Source organism: Mauremys mutica, chromosome 13 (assembly GCF_020497125.1).
Source record: "Mauremys mutica isolate MM-2020 ecotype Southern chromosome 13, ASM2049712v1, whole genome shotgun sequence".
Classification (NCBI taxonomy): domain Eukaryota; kingdom Metazoa; phylum Chordata; order Testudines; family Geoemydidae; genus Mauremys; species Mauremys mutica.
Genome location: NC_059084.1, coordinates 36,649,353 through 36,666,364, shown reverse-complemented (window position 1 = coordinate 36,666,364; position 17,012 = coordinate 36,649,353).

The following is a 17,012-nucleotide window of genomic DNA, read 5'->3' as shown; positions in this document are numbered from 1 at the left end:
ACACCATCCTCCAGATCGTTAATGAAGATATTGAACAAAACTGGCCCCAGCACCGACCCTTGGGGCACTCCACTTGATACCGGCTGCCAACTAGACATGGAACCGTTGATCACTACCCATTGAGCCCGACCATCTAGCCAGTTTTCTATCCACCTTACCGTCCATTCATCTAGCCCATACTTTTTTAACTTGCTGGCAAGAATACTGTGGGAGACTGTATCAAAAGCTTTGCTAAAGTCCAGAAATCGCACATCCACTGCTTTCCCCTCATCCACAGAGCCGGTTATCTCATCATAGAAGGCAATTAGGTTAGTCAGGCATGATTTGCCCTTGGTGAATCCATGCTGACTGTTCCTGATCACTTTCCCCTCCTTTAAGTGGTTCAGAATTGATTCCTTGAGGACCTGTTCCATGATTTTTCCAGGGACTGAGGTGAGACTGACTGGCCTGTAGTTCCCTGGATCTTCCTTCTTCCCTTTTTTAAAGATGGGCACTACATTAGCTTTTTTCCAGTCATCCGGGACCTCCCCCGATTGCCATGATTTTTCAAAGATAATGGCCAATGGCTCTGCAATCTCATCGGCCAACTCCTTTAGCACCCTCGGATGCAGTGCATCCGGCCCCATGGACTTGTGCTCATCCAGCTTTTCTAAATACTCCCGAACTACTTCTTTCTCTACAGAGAGCTGGTCACCTCCTCCCCATACCGTGCTGCAGAGTGCAGCTGTCTGGGAGCTGATCTTGTCTGTGAAGACAGAGGCAAAAAAAGCATTGAGTACACTAGCTTTCTCCACATCCTCTGACACTAGGTTCCCTCCCTCATTCAGCAAGGGGCCCACACTTTCCTTGACTTTCTTCTTGTTGCTAACATACCTGAAAAAACCCTTCTTGTTACTCCTAACATCTCCGGCTAGCTGCAACTCCAAGTGTGATTTGGCCTTCCTAATTTCACTCCTGCATGCCTGAGCAATACTTTTATACTCCTCCCTGGTTATTTGTCCAATCTTCCACTTCTTGTAAGCGTTTTTTTGTGTGTTTAAGACGAGCAAGGATTTCACTGTTAAGCCAAGCTGGTCGCCTGCCATATTTACTTTTCTTCCTACACATCGGGATGGTTTGTTCCTGCAACCTCAATAAGGATTCTTTAAAATACAGCCAGCTTTCCTTGACTCCTTTCCCCGTCATGTTATTCTCCCAGGGGACCTTGCCTGTCAGTTCCCTGAGGGAGTCGAAGTCTGCTTTTCTGAAGTCCAGGGTCTCTGTTCTACTGCTCTCCTTTCTTCCTTGTGTCAGGATCCTGAACTCGACCATCTCATGGTCACTGCGTCCCAGGTTCCCATCCACTATTGCTTCCTCTACTATTTCTTCCCTGTTTGTGAGCAGCAGGTCAAGAAGAGCTTTTCCCCTAGTTGGTTCCTCCAGCACTTGCACCAGGAAATTGTCCCCTACACTTTCCAGAAACTTCCTGGATTGTCTGTGCACCACTGTATTGCTCTCCCAGCAGATATCAGGGTGATTAAAGTCACCCATGAGAACCAGGGCCTGTGATCTAGCAACTTCTGTTAGTTGCTGAAGAAAGCCTTGTCCACCTCATCCCCCTGGTCTGGTGGTCTGGTGGTCTGTGGTTATATTGGATCATTAACTGAATATTCGTAGGTTTAGCCAAATATGATTTTTATTTCTTTTATAATGTAGAATTTTATTTTTATTATCATAAATTTTCACAGTTGCATAAAGTTATGTGTTCTTTGAGTGTTTTCAATTTTTATCCACTTAAATTTTCACAGTTGTGGGAAATTATTGAGGAGGGTGTCAGGCAATGGGGGATCAGACAATAATTAATGACGGCTGTCAGGGTTCCTTCCCCACTCTGAACTCTAGGGTACAGATGTGGAGACCCACATGAAATCCCCCTAAGCTTATTTCTACCCGCTTAGGTTAAAACCTGGTACGCTGCCACCACCAAGTGATTTAACAAGAAACAGGGAAAGGACCACTTGGATTTCCTCTTCCCTTAAAAGATCCCTCCAAGCCCTTACACCCCCTTTCCTGAGAGGCTTGAGAATAATATCCTAACCAATTGGTTACAAAGTGATCAAAGACCCAAACCCCTGGGTCTTTGGACAATGGAAAAATCAGTCCGGTTCTTAAAAGAAGGATTTTATTAAAAAGAAAAGTTAAAAATCATCTCTGTAAAATCAGGATGGAAAATAACTTTACAGGGTAATCAGATTCAAAGAGGACAGAGGAACCCCATCTAGCCTTTGGGGTTCAAAGTTACAACAAAACAGGGATAAACCTCCCTCTAGCAAAGGGAATATTCACAAGCTGCGAAAACAAAGATAAACTAACACGCCTTGCCTGGCTGTTACTTACAAGTTTGAAATATGAGAGACTTGTCCAGAAAGATTTGGAGAACATAGCTTGATGTCCGGTCCCTCTTAGTCCCAAGAGCGAACACCACCAAAACAAAGAGCACAAACAAAAGCCTTAGATTTGAAAGTGTCTTGTCCCCTTATTGGTCCTTTGGGTCAGGTGCCAGCCAGGTTACCTGAGCTTCTTAACCCTTTACAGGTAAAAGGATTTTGGTGCCTCTGGCCAGGAGGGATTTTATAGTATTGTATAAAGGAGGGTTGTTACCCTTCCCTTTATAGTTATGACAACAGGAGACACCGAGCTTCTAAAAGTTAAAGCTTTAGCAGCATAAAACACAAATCATCAGTATCATATGTCAAAATACACAAAGCACATATCCTTAACTCAAACTCTAATAAGTTCAGAGGTAGCACTTTTCTGACTTTGCCTCTCTCTTGTGACACAACTGGGTGTGCACTATGCAGTGTTAGCAACTCTTGTCAAGAATTACACATTCAATGCACCCCATAATCTGTTGTCATGATATTTGCCCCAAAAGTGTCATGTAGGATATTACTGGAAAACTAGCAACTCACTGATCATTAATATTCTTGCATGATTTATGAACAGTAAACCCACAAAGGACCTTACATATGTGATGCTAATATATTTTGAAAATCTATTTCTCAATTAGTGCCAAAGCCATGCCTGTTCTGGTCAAAGGAATATGGTTCTGCTTGCTTAAATATGTCTCTGATGTAAATTAAGCACAGTGCGATCAAATACAAAGAAAAGCACTTTTATGTATTAGGTAAACAAAGCCATCCAGAGAACAAGTGGGGAAAAAAGACCACTTGACAATTTCAGTGAGGGATGGAGTCTGCATCGGCAGGAAACCTTCCTGAATCTAGGAATAGGGTCAATGAACTTTGGGAAGAATGCTTTTTGAAGGGTGATTGAACTATAAAGCCAGGGGAAGAGAACCCCTAAGTTATCCTTCACTGAGGAAAACAAGGGAACCAGAACTTCGTGCTTCTGCAGATGACCCTGGCCACGCAGTCTGCTCAGCCATGGCTAGAAAAAAGACTTGGAGAGAAACACTTCTTAGAACAAGAGGCTTTTAGTTTGTCTTCACCATTACTTTTCTTTGTTTGTTACCCTTTCTACCTTTATTCCTTTTACTTGGTATCACTTAACCTATGTCCTTTTGTTAATAAATGTGTTTTATTTTTCCTTTATCCAACTCAGCACTGTGTTTGAAAGGAAGGGTGTATTTACCCCAATTAAATTCATAAACTGTAATGTACTGACTCTGGAAAAGTGCAGCAAACCTAATGTCTTCTCCAAATGTAGAGTAGTAGAAGCTGTGAATGGCGGAGAAATATCTCTGAGGAGCTCAGGGGCTGGGGCTCGCTGACTATCACCAAGTTTTGGGCTGGGAGAGCCATGAGGGGTTTGCCAGTTTCAAAGACAGACGGGTGGGGCAGGGAACTGATACACAGTCTAATCTCCAGCACACCTGTCTCTTGCTGAGGCAGAGGGGAAACAGCAAATCTCAGCTCTGGGTACTCCAGCAGTGCGTAATGTCTGCAAATTCCCGCCCCCACCCCGCCCCCTGATTTGTGTTTGTATGGTGAAATTCACATTTACCGACACTTACCGATAAAGATCTAATCATTCCTATTCTATTTATAAATCAGCATTGTGATGCAGTTGTGAAAAAGGCTAATATCTTCTGGGGTGTATAAACAAGAACGTTGTATGTAAGATATGAAAAGGAATTGTTCCCTCTACTCGGCACTAGTGAGGCCTCATCTGGACTATAGTGTCCAGACCTGGGTGCCACACTATGGGATAGAGGTGGATAAATTGGATAGTGTCCAATGGACACCAAAAAAAATCACCAAAAAGGTTAGAAAACCTGACGTATAAGGAAAGGATAAAAAAAAATGGACATATTTACTCTGGAGAAAAGAAAACCAAGGGGTGACCTGATAACAACCTTCAACTATGTTCAGAGCAGATATAGAGAGGATGGGAATCCATTGTTCTCCATGTCCACTGAAGGCAGGACAACAAGCAATGGGCTTAATCTGCAGCAAGGAGATTTAGGTGACATATTAGGAAAAACATTCTAGACTATAAGTGTAGTGAAGCTCTGGGGTAGGTTTCTAAGGGTATGTCTACACTACAAGGGTAGTTCGATTTAACTTAGGTCGAATTTGTGGATTCGACCTTATGAAGTCGAATTTGTGTATCCACACTAAGGACACTAATTCGAATATGTGAGTCCACACTAACGGGGCAAGCGTCGACATTGGAAGCGGTGCATTCTGGGCAGCTATCCCACAGTTCCCGCAGTCCCCGCTTCCCATTGGAATGCTGGGTAGAGCCCCCAATGCCTGCTGGGGAAAAATGTGTTGAGGGTGGTTTTGGGTAACTGTCGTCATTCAACCGTCACTCCCGCCCTCCCTCTCTGAAAGCGCCGGCGGGAAATCTGTTAGTGCACTTTTCTGGTCAGTGACAGCACGGACGCCACAGCACTGTGAGCATTGAGCCCGCTGCGATAATCGCTGCACTTATGGCCGTTGTCAACTCCTCGCACCTTATCGTCCACCTCTTCCACAGTCAGCTGCTGAGAAATCGGGCGAAGAGGCTCCGGCAGGGCGGTGAGGACATGAAGTCTGAGAGTGGCACAGACCTCTCACAAAGCACGGGATCCCGCGCCGCGGAGATCATGGTGGCAATGGGTCACGTTCATGCTATGGGACGGCGATTCTGGGCCCGGGAAACAAGCACGGACTGGTGGGACCGCATAGTGCTGCAGGTCTGGGATGAATCACAGTGGCTGCGAAACTTCAGGATCGTGTGACCTTGAACTGTGTGACTTGCTGTCCCCTGCCCTGAAGCGCCAGGACACCCGGATGCGAGCAGCCCTGAGTGTGCAGAAGCGAGTGGCCATAGCCCTCTGGAAACTTGCAACTCCAGACAGCTACCGGTCAGTAGCGAACCACTTTGTCGTGGGCAAATCTACCGTGGGGCTTGCTGTGATGCAAGTAGCCAACGCAATCGTTGACCTACTGCTCTCAAAGGTAGTAACCCTGGGAAACGTCCAGGTCGTCATAGATGGCTTCGCCACGATGGGATTCCCAAACTGCGGTGGGGCTATAGATGGGACTCACATCCCTATCCTGGGACCGGACCACCAGGCCAGCCAGTATATTAACCGAAAGGGCTACTTTTCAATGGTGCTGCAAGCACTGGTGGACCATAGGGGACATTTTACCAACATCTACGTGGGGTGGCCGGGCAAGGTTAATGACGCGCATGTTTTCAGGAACTCTTGTCTGTTTAGACGCCTGCAGGAAGGTAGTTTCTTCCCGGACCACAAAATAACTGTTGGGGATGTGGAGATGCCAACAGTGATCCTCGGGAAGAATCCTACCCGCTAATGCCCTGGCTCATGAAGCCCTATACAGGCGCCCTGGACAGTGACAAAGAACTCTTCAACTACCGGCTGAGCAAGTGCAGAATGGTGGTGGAGTGTGCTTTCGGACGTCTCAAGGGGAGATGGAAGCGCTTACTGACTCGCTCGGATCTCAGCGAAACCAATATCCCCATTGTTATTGCAGCTTGCTGTGTGCTCCACAATCTCTGTGAGAGCAAGGGGGAGACCTTTATGGCAGGATGGGAGGTTGAGGCAAATCGCCTGGCTGCTGATTACGCTCAGCCAGACACCCGTGCGATTAGAAGAGCCCAGCGGGAAGCGCTGTGCATCCGGGAGGCTTTGAAAGCTAGGTTCCTCAGAGAGCAGGGTAACCTATGACTGTCCAGTCTCTTTACAGAGAAGCTGAACCTGCCCCTGTTTCAGTTACTATTGACTTTTTTCAGCGGTTACATACCCCGTTCACCAGGTTTCCCCCCTTCCAACAGACATTTAAAAATAAAGTTATTGGAACATTGTTAATTAACAAAGTTTTCTTTACTAACGAATTCGCGTTAAAGGGTTCAAACAGGGATGCAGACTGCGGTGGGTATGGTGTGCAGTGATGTACAGACCGCTTCTACACTCGAGGAATGACAGGCTCCTGCTCCTACAGCAGTCTCTGGGGGGAGGACGGTTACAGGAGGGTGTGCAGGAAGGGGTGGGTTTGCAGGAAGGGGTGAGGGGTGTGTGGGAAGGGTGAGTAGGTGTAGGGGGATGATGGCTCTGGCTGGGGCTCAGGGCATCGGAGAGGCTCATGGCTAGGGTGGAAGGGCATGGTAAGGGCAGCCTGCCTTGCCATTTGTGGATTCCAGGCGCTCGGACCCTGGGGCAGCATACACCTCCCAGACTGACCTGGGGCAGCAGACACCTCCCAGAGTGACCCGGGTGCCTAGTGACTGCACTCTGTGTGTGACCTGCTGTTGATCCTGCCCCCATGTCTGTACCCTGGTAATGGTGGTTGTCCTATGCAATTAACAAACCCCTCCCCGCCCTTCACACAAAGTCTTCTGCAAAGAAACATGACGGAAACAGTAATTAACAGCAAACTATTTTTAATACTCAACTGCACAGTTGGGGGATGAAACTGGGATTTGGGATTGGGTGAGCCAGGAAGGGAAGCAATTCTCATACTTTAGGGAATGAGAGCTGTTTGGTACATGAGCGCTCTGCTGGGGTGGAGTGACAGTTTTCACGGCCCCCAGCGCCCCTCCTTCTTGTTATTTTGGGTGAGGGGGGGACAGGACTTTGTGGCGGGGGAGGGCGGTTGCAGATACAGTGCATGGTGGCTCTCTCCTCCTGCCTGCGGTCCTGCAGAACATCCACAAGGCGCCGGAGCGTGTCCGTTTGCTCCCTCATTAGTCCAAGCAGCGTTTGAGTCGCCTGCTGGTCTTCCTGCCGCCACCTGTCCTCCCGTTCGCTGTGTGAGCGCTGCTGCTGAGAGAGGGTCTCCCTCCACTGGCTCTGCTGGGCCGCCTCGGCTCTGGAGCAGGCCATCAGTTCAGCGAACATCTCGTCCCGAGTCTTTTTCTTTCGCCGCCTAATCTGCGCCAGCCTCTGTGAGGGGGATGCCGGGGCAGGTCGGGAAACAGCCGCAGCTGTGTGATGGGAAAAAGGAAGTGATTTCCTTGCAAAGATACATGTTTGCGAACACTGAACACAGTCTAGTCTGTTTCTGTGAACAAGACCATACACGGCACCTATCTCATGCGCTCTCAGGACAAGTTCGAATTTTCGGCATTCGCTTTCATTGCCTGGGGTCTTGCACTGGAGATCAGACAAGCGGGGCAGGACAGCAGAATCCGTGTAGCGGCCAGGCCTGGTAAGCCGTAAACTTTAGGCTGCTTAAAAGTTAATGTATAGCAGTGCCCTCCTGCTGCAGGCAATCTGGAAAGCATAAACTCTGACCCTGTTCCACCCCTCGCGGGTGTCCCCGGGAAAGATTCCTGTAGGCTTCCCCTCTGCAGCCTCCACCACGTGGCTGTTAAACGACGCTTATTGTTATGCAAAGGAAGAGTGAAGCATTCCCAATAGTAACATTACACTAATTCCCCTAATTAGATGCAGCAGTCCCCGAGCGAGATCACCCTGAGGCGGGTCACTAAGACAGACAGAGAGCGCATGCTGCGTGAAACCCTGCACAGACCAGGGCCATATGCTGCCATGCTCGTCGAGGCAATGCTCCCACTGTACATGAGGATAGCCTGACGCGGAAGAGTGTGCTTCCACGGAGCACCCAATAAGGCACCTCTCCCCAGGAACCTCCTAAGGAGGCTTTTCGAGTACCTCTATGAGAGCTTCGTGGAACTCTCCCAAGAGGATTTCTGTTCTATCCCCATATGCATTGACCTTCTTTTCATATAGTTTTTATTCCTGTTTTTTAAAAAATAAATGTTTACATGTTTATAGCACTTACCGACTGATCCTTCCCCTGATTCAGATTCCAGGTTAACGGCCGGGGAGGGTTGGTAGGGGATCTCTGTGAGGGTGATGAAGAGATCCTGGCTGTCGGGGAAATCAGTATTGTAAGCGCTGTCGCCTGCCTCGTCCTCCACAAACCCTTCCTCATCTTCCCCATCGGCGAACATCGCCGAGAAACTGCCCCTCGACACTATCCCATCCTCAGAGTCCACGGTCACTGGTGGGGCAGTGGTGGCAGACCCACCGAGAATGGCATGCAGTGCCTCGTAGAAGCGGCATGTCTGGGGCTGGGCTCCGGAGCGTCCGTTTGCCGCTTTGATTTTTTGGTAGCCTTGTCTCAGGTCCTTGATTTTCACGCGGCACTGCATTGCATCCCGGCTGTATCCTTTGAGTGCCATGGCTTTGGAGACCTTCTTGTAGGTCTTTGCATTCCGTTTTTTGGAGCGCAGCTCCGAAAGCACAGACTCATCGCCCCACACAGCGATCAGATCCAAGACTTCCCGGTCAGTCCATGCTGGGGCCCTCTTTCTACTCTGAGATTGCATGGACCCCTCTGCTGGAGAGCTCTGCATTGTTGCCGGTGCTGCTGAGCTCGCCACGATGTCCAACCAGGAATTGAGATTCAAACTGGCCAGACAGGAAAAGGAATTCAAATTTTCCCGGGGCTTTTCCTGTATGGCTGGTCAGAACATCTGAGCTCGGACTGCTGTCCAGAGCGTCAACACAGTGGTGCACTGCAGGATAGCTCCTGGAGCTACTAAGGTCGATTTCCATCCACACATAGGCTAACTCGACATAGCCATGTCGAATTTAGCGCTACTCCCCTCGTCGGGGTGGAGTACCGAATTCGAACTAAAGAGCCCTCTAGGTCGAACTAATTAGCTTCCTGGTGTGGACGGTTGCACGGTTAAATCGAATTAACGCTGCTAAATTCGACATAAACTCCTAGTGTAGACCAGGCCTAAGGGAGGTTGTGTAATCTCCATCACTGGAGGTTATTAATGTTTTCATGACCTCTCAAGGGCCTTTCCCATCCCATATTTCCATGGTTCTGTGATCTAAGCTTTCTGGCCTGAAACTCTAGGAATCGAGCTTCCTTCCTTTATTTGTTTCCTTCTTTCATAGCCATTAAGCACCAGCAAATAAATCAAAAACCTCCAGGGCACACTCAGGAGTCTCCATTGTGGGCAGTGCTGACCCCAGTTTTCCAAGCACCACACAGAGGGGTGCTGTTCTGAAGAGACGGGGCTCAGAAGGGGATGCTCTAACCTCATAATCAGTGCTGGCCCCAGCCTGGACGAGGGGGCCCTGTGCTGCCGGGAGTACTGTGCAACTGGACAGCAGCTGCTACCTGATGGGGTTTGTTGAGTATTGACAATTCTACGGAGGTTGACAGAGTTTTAGGATCTTTGCTCCAGTCCAACATTTCTTCCATCTTCAAACGTCCCATGAACTTCAAAGAAGGGAACTCAGTTCCATGGGACTCCATGGGTGACACCTGAAAGCTGGATCTTACTCCAAGTGTACCTTGCCCTGAGCAGATGTCTCCAGTCCCACTGCTAGCCATTGGGTTGAAGACAATATGGAAGAAGCCCTCAGGAGATTTAAACTTAAAACTCACAACTCATCATTTACAAGACAAGGGTTGGACCCACTGAATTACTCCACAACAATTCCACCCCTTCACTCTGAAGTCAAATGGATCTTGCCCATGTGCTTAGTGCTGGACACCAGTATTCTGGAGAGAATCTTCAAGCTGAGACCTCAATGTCCAGACAGCTGTGGCACCGGAGAAAAGCCATTAAGATTCCATCACTCTGCCCTAGTAGAACAATTGGTATGCTAGGCAGTGGTTCTCAACCATTCCAGACTACTGTACCCCTTTCAGGAATCTGATTTGTCTGGCATACCCCCAAGTTTCACCTGACTTAAAAAGTACTTGCTTACAAAATCAGATATAAGAGTCCAAAAGTGTCACAGTACATTGTTACGGAACAATGGCTGACTTTCTCCTTTTTATCATATAATTATAAAATGAATGAATTGGAATATAAATATTTTACTTACATTTCAGTGTGATACTTGAGCCTGTTTTTCACTTGTGAGCTTTGTCTAAAGCAGCAGACCGCAGGGCTGAAGCATGTAACTTAGCTTAGTGGGGCTCCCTGTGGCGTGGGGCCTTGAGCAATTGTCCTGCTTGCCGCCCCCTAATGCTGGCCCTGCACTTGCAATCCCCCGGAACCCGTCCCATGACCCCACTGCACACTGCAACCCCAAGGTTGAGAAACACCGACCTAGATGAGCTGAATACCCCTAGAAGACTCTAGGTACTCCCTGGTTGAGAAACATTGTGCTAAGGAGTGTGGGTCATGGTGGATAATCAGCTGAATGTGAGCTGCCAGTGTGACACTGTAGCCAAAAGAACTAATGCATTCCTGGGATGCAGAAAAAGGGACTCGAATAGGAGCAGAGATGTTATTTTACCTCTGGTTTTGATACTGTTGCTGCTGGAATATTGCATCCAGTTCCAGTGTCTACAATTCAAGTAAGATGTTGATACATTGGAGACAGGTAAGAGAAAAGGCGTGCAAATGATTAAAGGATTAGAAAACATAACTTATAGTGATAGGCTCAAGGAGCTCAATCTATTTAGCTTAACAAAGAGAAAAGTTAAGGGGTAAGGTGATTGCAGGAGATAAGCACCTACATGGGGAACAAATATGATAATGGGATCTTCAGTCTAGCAAGATCCAGTAGCTGGAAGGTAGACAAATGAGGCATACATAGAGCAAATAAGGCATAACTATTTAACAGTGAGGGTAATTAACTATTAGAACAAGTTAGCGAGGGCTGTTGTGGATTCTCCATCACTGGCAATTCTGAAATCAAGATTGGATATTTTTCTGAAGGACCTGCACAAGGAATTATTGGGGAGAATTTCTCTGGACTGTCCTATCCAAGAGGTCAGACCATATTATTGCAGTGGTCCCTTGGAATCTATGAACCTACAAGCTCAAGCAAGCTGGCTCTCCCAGGTTGCCTGAAGGATGGGGAATGCTGTGGCAGTGAAAAATCCCCAACACCAAAGAAGGAACAAAGGAGGTTTAGGAGCTGCTATTAAAAAGGGACATGCTCTTTGAGCAGCAGGACCACCACATTTTAACAGGTTAGGGGGACAGAGAGCTGCCCTGAGCAGAACCTCATCGCTGAGTAGGAGAAAAGGAGTGCAAGGGAGCCCTGAAAGGACAGTCCAAACCCCAAAGGCTTCTTGGAGGGATGATGACACTGGAGGAATTTTCCACTACATGCGTCTGACAAAGTGACTATTCACCCACGAAAGCTCATGCTCCCATACGTCTGTTTGTCTATTAGGTGCCACAGGACTCTTTGTCACTTTTTACTGGAGAAAGGTGTTTCCCTGCAGGTTTTGTGGATTTTCTACAGCTCTGTACCTCTCTTGTGCTTTCCCCACGAATAAAGTGGGTGTGCATTGGAAATTCCCTTGCAGAGTCTCTGTGATACTTGCTTACATTGTGCCTGAAGAGGGACACAATAAAGCAGAGTCTGCAGCTTGGGTGGGACTCTGGGAGCACTCTAGTTTCAGGGCCTGGGTGATTGGAGTACACGGTCCCCACTGCCATGATGTGGTGTGCACCTGGGCCAGAGAGACCTTGCCTCAGCTCTGCTTAGCCCTGAAAGGCAGGACCACATGGGACCCAAGGTTAGTGTTGTGTATTTGGTTGTCATGGGTTTTGTTACTATGGCAACTGAGTTAGACTATTAAGGGATAGCTCAGCCGGTTTCAACCGGCTGAGTGAGCTCTCTGCATCTGTAAATAAAATGGAGGTTTTGGTTAGCTGTCTGCTCTCTGGCCTCAAGTGATTGCTTCCTACACCGGCTGCTCCTAGGACTTAACACTGGCGACGAGGGTGGGATTCCTGTGCTGCTCCAGTAACAGAAGGAAGTAGAAGTCAAGGTAAAGACCAAACAAAGAAAAAAAGCTGCTTGTTTGCACTGACTGTGAAAGTGAAACTAAAAATCATGGCTACTCTGACCAGGCCCCTGGAGCCTTTTGATGAGAATACAGAGCAGTGGCATGTGTATACTGAGCGTTTTGAGCTTTTTGGTATTGCAAATGACATTACAGAAGCGAAGAAGGTGCCAATATTCTTAACTGTTGTAGGGGCTAAAACCTACTCTCTGCTACGCAGCTTACTACACCCTGTTAAGCCTGAGACTAAATCTTACAGTGACATTGTGGAAATCCTGGGGTCTCATTTCTCCCCAAAACCACTGGTAATTGCTGAAAGATATAGGTTCCACAAAAGAGACCAAAAGGAAGATGAAACAGTTGTACAATTTGTAGCCATTTTAAAAAAAGCTAGCAGAACACTGTGAATTTAAAGAGATGTTAAATGATGCCCTGCGTGACAGGTTAGTGTGTGGCCTCTACAGTGAAGCTATACGGAAGCGCCTACTGACAGAGGCTCAGCTTACATTACAGAAGGCTGTTGATATTGCTGTCTCCATGGAACTGGCTTCAAGGGAGGCACAATACATCGGTGCATCCCCTAGGGTGCAAAAAGTGTCACAAGAACTGACCCACAAAACGGTGCAGAGTCAAGAATGTTACCGCTGTGGTAAGCTGGGTCACCAGGCATCAGAATGCTGGTGTAAGGACCTGGTGTGTCGACACTGTGGCAAAAAGGGACACATTGAGTATGCCTGTAAACAAAAGAAAAAGAGGCCTGTGGTCTGGCCGACAAAAAGAGGAACCTTGCATACCCTAGAGCAGACCCAGGATGATCAAGGTGACACCTCCTCACAAGAGGAAGTGCCACTGCATGTTTTGTCTTTGGCAGCGGGCTCACATGAATACTGGGTAACCCCCTTATTGGAGGGCAAACCTATACGCATGGAACTAGACACCGGTGCAGCTGTCTCGCTGGTTCCTGAGACTGTGTATAAGGAAAAGCTACAGCATCTTCCGCTTAAGGCAACAAAAACTGTTCTGAAGACGTATACAGGTGAAGCTGTGCCCATGTTGGGCACTATTGATGTTAAGGTGGAGCTCAATGGACAGGCGGCTAAATTGCCACTGTTTGTGGTGAGAGGTAACTACCCAGCCTTAATGGGTAGGTCTTGGCTTGGGAAGATTCAGCTGAACTGGGCAGAAGTGCACCGGATGACTAAAGAAGAAACCAGTCTAACCCCTATACTAAGGAAACATGCTGCTGTTTTTGGAGATGATTTGGGAAGTATGAAGGGAATCACTGTGACATTGAACATTAAACCTGGCAGTCCACCAAAATATCTGAAAGCCCGAACTGTGCCATATGCCATCAGGCCAAAAGTTGAAGCAGACCTGGAGCGCCTGGTCACCAATGGAGTCCTAATACCAGTTACCCATAGCTCATGGGCCACTCCTATCGTTCCAATCGTGAAGAAAGATGGCTCTCTCCGGATTTGCGGTGATTTTAAAGTCACGGTCAACCCAGTGTTGTGTGCAGAGCAATACCCGCTTCCCCGCATCGATGACCTCTTCGCAGGCCTGGCTGGGGGACAAAAGTTCAGTAAGATTGATCTGAGTCAAGCATATTTACAGATGCACGTCGATGAAAAGTCCCAAGAGCTGTTGACTATTGTGACTCATAAGGGGCTTTATCGATACTGTCGCCTACCCTTCGGAATCACATCGGCTCCCGCCCTGTTCCAGAGGGCTATGGACCAGATCTTGTGTGGCTTGTCAGGAGTTCAGTGCTATCTGGATGATATCCTGGTCACTGGAAGAAATGAAGAGGATCACTTAAAGAATTTAGAGGCTACCCTACAAAGACTGGAAGAGTATGGCCTACGAGTTCGCAAAGACAAGTGTGAATTCTTCAAGCCCTCTGTTGAATATTTGGGACACATCATCGATTCTGCAGGTCTTCATAAGGCCCCTGCAAAAGTTAAAGCTATTGTGGAGGCTCCCCCACCTCAAAATGTAAGCCAGCTGCGCTCATTTCTAGGACTACTGAACTATTATGGAAAGTTCATCTCTCAGTTAGCCACACTGTTAAAACCACTTCATGAGCTCCTTGGGCAGAACAAGGCCTGGAAGTGGACTGAAGCCTGTGATGTTGCATTTAACAAAGCTAAGGATGCATTGTTAAATTCTGAAGTTCTAACGCACTTTGATCCATCCTTACCCCTGCAATTGGCCTGCGATGCTTCCCCTTATGGAGTGGGAGCGGTCGTGTCACACATTATGCCTTCGGGAGAAGAAAGACCTATTGCTTTTGCTTCACGCACTCTAAGCAAAGCAGAAACTAACTACGCCCAAATCAAATGTGAGGCATTAGGAATTGTTTTTGGAATTAGGAAGTTTCATCAGTACCTGTTTGGGCGAAAGTTTACTCTTCTTACAGACCATCGACCTCTGACATCAATTTTTGGACCCTACACAGGCATTCCCCCATTAGCTGCTAGTCGTATGCAACGTTGGGCATTGATACTTTCTGCACACACATATGAAATCAAATATCGGAAATCCACTCTGCACGGCAATGCAGATGGCCTCTCAAGGTTGCCTTTATCGGTCAAACATAAAGATAGTGCCCAAAAGGAAATCTTCTACTTTGAACAGGTAGAGAATACACCCATCACTGCTACTCAGATAAAGAAGGCAACCCGCGTTGACCCAGTATTATCCCAAGTTATGGACCTGGTGATGCATGGAAAATCTCGACAAACCTCTCCGGTCTCAACCGACCTTGTTCCCTACATGTCCAGGCGGACGGAGTTATCGGTCCAATCTGGTTGTTTGTTGTGGGGGAGGCGTGTCATTATTCCACCACCCCTGAGATCACAGATGTTAGAACAGCTACATTCCGGTCACTGTGGAATAGTGCGCATGAAGGAAATTGCACGAAGCTATTTTTGGTGGCCTAGATGGGACGGTGCTATTGAAGAGAAGGCAAAAGCTTGTATGTCATGTCAGGGTGTAAGAAATGCACCCCAGTGGGCACCCCTACACCCATGGGACTGGCCTGAAAACCCGTGGCAACGTATTCACGTTGACTTTGCTGGCCCCCTTGAAGGAAGCATGTTCTTGGTGGCAGTAGATGCCCATTCTAAATGGCCAGAAGTCTCTATAATGCAGTCCACTACTGCAGAGAGTACTATCCAAAAACTACGAGGACTCTTTAGTCGTTTTGGTCTGCCAGAACAACTTGTGAGCGACAACGGACCGCAGTTCGTCTCTCAGGAGTTTCAAAATTTTATGAAGGCAAATGGGATACACCACATCACGTCAGCACCATATCATCCATCCACCAACGGATTAGCTGAAAGATTTGTGCAGACAATGAAAAACGCTTTGAAATCAGCAAAGGGACAACACTCCATTCAAAAGCGTCTGGATACCTTCTTACTTTCCTATAGAAACACACCTCATGCTACGACCCAGGCTTCCCCAGCCTTTCTAATGATGGGACGACAGCTGCGCACTTGCTTTGATCTGCTGAAACCCCCTCTCTTTCTCCTGGGAGTGTCTGCCTTTCCCCAGCAGCCCCTTCTGCTTTCAGCCTCTGGGTTTTATAGGTCCCACCTATTCTTGCCCTGCTTATCCCTCTTAATCAGCTGCCCAAAGAGTTCATTGGCCCACCTGGCCTGCAGGGTGAGTGTGGGGTAGATTAATTAATTAATTAATTAATTAATAATTGGAGATATACCAATCTCCTAGAACTGGAAGGAACCTCGAAAGGTCATCGACTCCAGCCCCCTGCCTTCACTAGCAGAACCAGTTTTTGCCCCAGATCCCTAAGTGGCCCCCTCAAGGATTGAACTCACAACCCTGTGGTACCCCATCACAGTCACCAACAGTTTTCAATGGTTTGTAAAATACAGTCTCACGTTTCTTTCCAGCTGGATGAGAAGCAGTGATCCAGAAACTGATGGATTTGAGACAACAGAATATGGTCTCTGTGGAAGGCGATAGCACAAGCATATAGGGACAAAAGCAGAAGGGCTAAGGCATAAAATTAGTTACACCTAGCAAGGGACATGAAAAGGTGATAAGAAGAGGTTCTTTAAATATGTTAGGAGCAAGAGAAAGATGAAGGAAAATGTAGGTCCTCTACTTAGCAGGGAAAGAGAGGAAATAATTGATGACATCAAGATGACCAAGATATTTAATGCCTCTTTTGCTTCCGTCACCCCTAGAATGGTTAATAGGGTTAGGGTTAGGGTTGGTTAATAACCAGATCCTCAACATGGTAAATATTAGCAAGGAGGAAGGACTGCAAGCCAACGTAGGGAAATGACCGGTTAAAGAATATTTAGATGAGTTAAATGTATTCAGGTTTTCAGGGCCTGAGGAAACCCATCCTAGGTTACTTAAACAACTAGCTGAAGCAATCTTGGAACTGTGAGCAATTATCTTCAAGAACTCCTGGAGTACAGGGGAGATCCCAGAGCAGGGGTGGGCAAACTTTTTGGCTCGAGGGACACATCTGGGTACGGAAATTGTATAGCAGGCCATGAATGCTCATGAAATTGGGGTTGGGGTGCACGAGAGAGTGAGGGCTCCAGCTGAGGGTGTGGTCTTTGGGATGCATCTCGGAATGAGAGGTTTGGGATGCAGGAGGGTGCTCCGGGCTGGGACTGAGGGGTTCAGAAGATGGAAGGAGGATCAGAGCTGGGGCAGGGGTTGGCGTGTATGGGGGTGAGGGCTCTGGCTGGTGGTGCAGACTCTGGGGTGGGGATGAGG